This window comes from Eucalyptus grandis, chromosome 2, assembly GCF_016545825.1.
Source record: "Eucalyptus grandis isolate ANBG69807.140 chromosome 2, ASM1654582v1, whole genome shotgun sequence".
Classification (NCBI taxonomy): Eukaryota; Viridiplantae; Streptophyta; class Magnoliopsida; order Myrtales; family Myrtaceae; genus Eucalyptus; species Eucalyptus grandis.
Window position 1 is genome coordinate 20893595 of NC_052613.1, and position 7352 is coordinate 20900946.

Sequence of the window (7352 nt, forward strand, 5' to 3'; positions counted from 1 at the left end):
TGGGAGTCCTCTAGCTTCTCTTGCATGCTTGTATGTTGTTTGCATGTTAGATTTTGGGCGTTTAAGTGAGAAAAACCGAGGTATGGTTGGCTTGTTCTTAAATCGCATGACTGTTCTTGCTCGGACCGTGTCAGTCAGAAACTTGTTTGAGCTTGCATGTGTGTTTGGAGTCCGATTTTGGCTTCGATTTCTTTATGAGAGTTTTAGCTAACATCTTGAACTACAACATACTGAAATTTCGTGAAAAATGATGGATATTTGAGGGGTTAAAGTCTTATTCTACGGAGACCTCAGATCTGGAGAGTTTTTACTGACCTCTTGCTGGATTCGTGGTTGCATGTTGGTTTTTGTTGAGAATATCACTTCGGTTTCTTCATGAAAGTTGTAGGAGACATCTTAATATACAACATAATCCAATTTGAAGTGAAATGAACAATTATAGCCTAGTAAATCGACTAGATCTTGAAGAAGATGATTCTGGTGATGTATTCCGAGATACCCGAGACTTCATGGACATAGATGATGACTATAATCTGGTTATTTGACCTAGATATCTTCATAAAACTTGTATAGGATACCTTTATGTATAACATATCTAAATTTCAGAGGAAACGAAAGAGAAATGGTAGGTGAAATCTCAATATTTCGGTGATATGTACACTGGACGATGCGGTAATGGGTCCAGAAGCTTCGTGAGGTTGTATAAAATAATATAAAAATAATCTGGCTTGTAGTTCTTCATGAAAGTTGTGCGAAAATGTCTTGGCTATCACTCGTATGGATATTTTAATCGAATATTTTCGGAAACTGTGCGTTCTGGTTTTATCCGAATATTATGTGTTGTTTTGTGGAAATTGTGAAATTGTGTGAAATTCAATTTGGCCATGAATTTTGCATGAAATTGTCATCCTATTGGTTTGTTTAATGATTGCTTGAATTTTATAATTTTGGGAATTTATAGATATTGAATTTAATATTTATTTATTAAAAATAAATAATAAAATAAAATAAAATGGATTATTTTATTGGCCATAAATTCCATTAAATTTATCTTGTTGCATATGATAAAGTCTTGGTATATGTATGACATTGAGTTGTGATGCATGTGTGAATCCTATGCCAAGTATAACTTGTTTGATGTCACGCCATATGCCATGTTAAATTGAGATCAAAATAATGGTAAATGTGGATAATGATAAGTGAGTAAGTGGTTGTGGTGGAGGATGAGGCCGGAATGTACAGAGATGCATTGCCGGATTTCCTGGGAGATTCAAGATGCCCGGAATGTGGGGGGCCGGAAGCCTTGTCGGAGGTCTTTGCCCGAAAGGAACGCCTCGCGATGCCAGGATTTGGGGTGCGGGATGCCCGGCCAGGGAGTGTAAATGCCGGAAGCCCTATCGGAGGTTTCTGCCCAAAGGGAATGCCTCGTGATGCTAGTTGAGATGCGAGATGCATGGAATGTGGGGGGCCGGATGCCCGGTGGCCTGGGAGGCTGAATGCCGGAAGCCTCGGAGGTCTTTGCCCGAGGGGATGATAAAATTGATGAATTGAGAAATGGGTGATGTGGTGATCAAATTGAAAGCTAAAAGTGGAAATTAAACCATGAGATGATATGCATGATATGATATGCATGATGATATGCATGATGATGATGATGATGATGATGATGATGATGATGATGATGATGATATGTGATGTGAAATAATGATGATCACCCATGATATGATATGCATGATGATGATGATATGTGATGTGAAATAATGATGATCACCCATTATATGATATGCATGATGATATGCATGATGATGACATATGATATGGCATGTGTAATGAGATGATGTCATGATGATGATGACATGTATGATGTAATGATGCCATGATGATGATGACATGTGTAATGTGATGATGTCATGATGATGATGACATGTATGATACGATGATGATACACATGTATGTGTTATAAATTGATATCATGATGCATGATAGTATGCGCATGGCTTCAAGGTAAGTAGCGCCTGCAATGCATGTATGATTGCATGATGCATTGAGTTGTTATTGGATTTCCCTATCTGCTGAGTGGTTGTACTCACCCCTTTGGGGACCCACATTTCATATTAGCAGTATGCCGCTTCCTGTCGTTACGCGGGGGGTATTTTACGGTCTACCATCCGATGTAGAGGTCGAGTGTGCTGAGATAGACTGTCCCTCTGTTCCCGGACTGACTTTTATTCGAGTACGCTGTCTAATGATGTACGACATAGGCGGGGTGGGGGCCCCTGTCATTCGGGAGTTCATATCTCGTGCACGTTCGTCGGGATGGAGTGATGCGAGGGATGTTGCCGCCGCCGCCGCCTGATGCACCGGGTTGGGTGTGAGACCCGCGCGCGATGAGTAGGAGCTGGATCTTTTTGGATATAGATAGCCGACACTTTTGATGGGGGTTGTGCACGTATGATGTTGAGGGTCGAGGGTTCTTTTTGAGGTTTTAGGCTGGACGTGGCTGAGTCCTAGCTTTTCCTTTTTGTTGTACCGACCCGAAGGGAATCCCATCGTGAAATATATGTAAATAAAGTGTCGTGGCTTGTTTATAAAATGATGGTGATTAGTGGTGTGTACTTGTATCATGGTTGGTAGGGGAGAGATGGTGATATTTTAATTTGCTTCCGCTAATGAGTTGCGCGGCACCGTTTTGTTTTTTGTTTTTTTTTTAAATGTGTCTATGAATTAGGACGCATCTTCTTCGAAAGACAGAAAGGTAATAAGGAGTAACATCGGCGCTGGTGATGACTTGCGAAGGGTTCGGGGTGTCACAGGTATCAGAGCCATTATTCATGTTTCCCGACCCCTTTTCATGTTTATGAATTGTTTTTGATTGATTATTCGTGAAACACCACCATCGGCCGATCGGGGACGAAAAAATCCCAACACCCGCATACTATTCACCCTGTTTTGTGATTTTCTATAAATTGAAATTCGTTTATGATAGCATAGGGTCAAAGTTCTCGTCGATACGAGAAAAACAAGTGGCGGATCGCCGCTGGGGGCCGCCGGACGCGCCACCACGCGCAGCTGGAACGAACGGGGGCATGTGCTGATTCGGTTCCCCCTAGGCGTGTGCGCCGCACACACCGTTTCGGCCCCCAGGCGCGTGGTGCCTGGCACGTGCTGCGCTAGCTGATGTCATCGTGACGTCAGCCCACACACACGCATGGCACGTGCGTCGATTCGTCTTACCCGACCCGACCCGACGAACCCGTTGACTTTGACCATTGACCTTCGTTGACCCATTGCCTTTGACCTTTGACCGTTTACCGGCATTGACCACCGTTGATCGGCGTTGACCACCGTTGACCGGCGTTGAACACTGTTGACCAAAAAAAAGGGAAAAAGGAAAATTTTGTACTTTCCAATTTGTTCGTTGTAGATTATAAGTAATCCCTTTTTTTTATCCTGCATATGTTGCAGGAATCATGGAAAATTATGTATTTTCCGTTTTGTTCATTGTGGATTATAAGTAATCTCTTTTTTTTCATTATGTATTTGTTACGTGAACCATGGAAAATTCTATATTTTCCATGTTGTTTATTGTGGATAATAAGTAATTCATTTTTGTCATACCTGCATTTCCAAGAATGGACGAAGAAAATGCAAGACTTAAAGGGCTAATAACAGAGTTAGCTAATTATCGGTGGAATGACAATGATGTAGTATCACACGTGCTCAGAGTTAATCAAATGATACAAGAAATCATCTAAAATGGTTATCATATACTGGATTTTGAGAATGTACCAGTTTTAATGAGCACTCTTCCACCTAAATGGCAAGCAGTGTTAAATCGTCTATGGAAGGTCAACGTGGTCCCGGATTATAGGAGACTTACAGTAGCTTTTGTAAGAGAATACTATAGAATCAAGTTAACCAAAACTCCAACCCTTGGGATGAGTGCCACATGGCGCAGAGTAAATGCGCCTTGGAGGTGGCATGAGAGCCCTCCAAAAGTTTTTCCTTGGTTGGCCAATGTGCCTTCAGATTTCTTAGAGAATTTTATTGATAGATTAGAAGAGATTTTCCTTACTTATTTCTTAGATTAGTTTGAGATGTTTTAGGTGTAAATATCTCTTTCTACATTGATATTTTCCTCAAGATATTACTTAGTGTAATGGACATGTGTAATTATTGGAAGTTCAATGTTATTTATTATTGTAAATTAGTATGTTAATTTACAATTCATTGTGGGAAGTTCAAGAAAGTTTTAGTGACTTTGCTGAACTTATTTTGTATAGAAGATTATATTAATGATAGTTTTAAGTTAGAATTTTTGGATGATGATTGAAAACATAGTGACATTTTGATTCCGAAACCTTACTTGAAATTATTCATTAATATGATGGGTCTGTGCAAAATGGATGCATAAACGATAGACATTAATAATTCATACATATGTGTCTGATATGTTCAGATTGATGGCTTCAGCAATTAAGAACATAATTGTTGATTTGAACAAAGAAGACAAATTGAACGGCGAGAATTGTGAAATATTGAATATGAAAATTCAATATGTGCTTGAAAAGCAAGAAACACTAAAAGCTCTTGACCATGTTATGGAAGATCTTGAGAACGTTATGTGCCACCTTGAGCTAGCAGAGGACCACCTAAAGGCATTTGAGCGGGAAGCAGATATTTATTGTGCTACTTCCAGCTCAATAGGGGCTTCGAGCTCTAAGCGCAAGCGCATTGATTCATTCAATAGGTGGAAATGCAAAGGATCAAGTTATTCTTGCAAGAAACCAAGAGCTAACCAACATAAGAGAGGAAAACGTCCTCGAGTGAAGAGTATTTCAAGGGTGAAGTGTTACAACTATGACCAAAAGGGTCACTACACTCGCGACTGTCGCGAGCCAAAGAAGGTACTCACCCCTTGTACTCTTAAGAACTTTGTTAATGTGTCAACTTCTGTATTCTTAGCTGAATCTAATCCTTTGTAGACTATAGATTCGAGAGCAACAGACCATGTAGTGAAGGATAGAGAATCCTTCGTGGAATTCCAACGAGTACCAACTGGAACTAAGTTGATCTATGTAGGAAATAACTCCAGAGCAAAAGTAAAAGGGATTGGCACCTGCCAACTCAACATGCATTGTGGACGCACTTTGTTCCTACATGAATGTATTGTATGCTCCGGAGATTCGTCGGAATTTAGTGTCTATCTTAGTGTTGGTTAAGCTTGGTTATAATATGAACTTCCATAATAGTGGTGTGGATTTGTATTTGGATACAAATTATTATGGTCGTGTGACACCCCGAACCCTTCGCAAGTCGTCACCAGCGCCGATGTTACACTTTATTACCTTTTCCTATCTTGTACCTAGGACAAGCGTCGTTAATCACAGGCATTTTTTTTAAAGCGGTCCCAGCGCGACTCATAGCGGAAGCAAATTAAACATCACCATCTATCCCTCTACCAATCCATGATACCAATACACACCAGCTAAACATCAGGATTTTATAAACAACTTCGACACTTTGCTTACATACATATATAGCAAGATGGGATTCCCTTCGGGTCGGTACAAAACAAGAAAGGCTAGGACTCGCCATGTCCCGCCTAAAATCTCAAAAAGAAACCTCGACCCCTAACATCATACGAGCACAAAACCCCCCATCGAAAGTGTCGACTATCTACATCAAAAAGAGATCCAGCTCCTACTCATCGCGCTCAGGTCTCACACTCAACCCGGTGCATCAGGCAGTGGCGGCGGCAACATCCCTCGCATAGCTCCATCCCGACGAACGTGCACAGAAATGAACTCCTGAATGACAGGACCCCCAGCCAGGCCTATGTCATACATCACTAGACATTGTACTCGAATAAAAGTCAGTCCAGGAACAGAGGGACAATCTATCTCAGCACACTCGACCTCTACATCGGACGGTAGACCATAAAACACACCACGCGTGACGGCAGGAAGCAGCATACTGCTAATCTGAAATGTTATCCCCAAAGTGGTGAGTACAACCACTCAGCAGATAGGGAAATCCAATAACAGCTCAATGCATCATACAAATCACACATGCATAACAGGCATAACTTACCTTGCAGCCATGCGCATACTATCATGCATCATCGTATCAATTCATGACATCATCATCATAGCATTATTTCATCATACATATCTTGAGCCATATCATATCTCATCATCATTATTATTACCATGCATATCATCATGCATATCATATCATAGGTAATCATCCCTATTTCACATCACATATCATCATCATCATCATCATCATCATCATCATCATCATCATCATCATGCATATCATATCATAGGTGATCATCATATCACATCACATATCATCATCATCATCATGCATATCATCATGCATATATATCATGGGTGATCATCATATCACATCACATATCATCATCATCATCATCATGCATATCATCATGCATATATATCATGGGTGATCATCATATCACATCACATATCATCATCATCATCATGCATATCATCATGCATATCATATCATGATTTAATTTTCAACTTTATCTTTAAATTTGATCACCACATCACCCATTTCTCAATCATCAATTTCATCATCCCTTCGGGCAAAGACCTCCGACGGGGTTCCAGCATTCCGGCCATCCCATGGCCACCGGGCTTCCGGCCCCCACAGTCCAGGCATCTCGCATCTCAACTAGCATCACGAGGCATTCCCTTCGGGCAGAAACCTCCGACAAGGCTTCCGGCCTTTACCCTTCTAGCCAGGCATCCCGCACCCCAATTCTGGCATCGCGAGGCAATCCTTTCAGCAATGACCTCCGACAAGGCTTCCGGCCCCCCCACATTCCGGGCATCCTGAATCTCCCAGGGAATTTCGGCAATGTATCTATACATTCCGGCCATCATCCTCCACCACAACCACTTCCTCATTTACCATCATTCACATATACCATTTCTTTATCTCAATTTAACATGGCAATTGGCATGGTATCAAACAAATCACACTTGACATGGAATTCACACTTGCATCTCAATTCATATGTCATACACATGCCAAAACTTTATCCCATACACATCTCAATTCAATACATGTACAAGGACCATGTCATACGCATACCAAGACTTTATCACATATACATCTCAATCCAATACATGTGCAAAGACCTCATCACACATATGCCACACAAATAGAATTGAATCCATGGCCAAAATAAAAATCCATTTTATTTTATTATTTATTTATTTATTTATTTTATTATTTAATGTCAATGAATTCCCAAAATTACAAAAATCCAAGAAATTATTAAACAAACCCATAGGATGATATTTACTTGCAAAATTCAT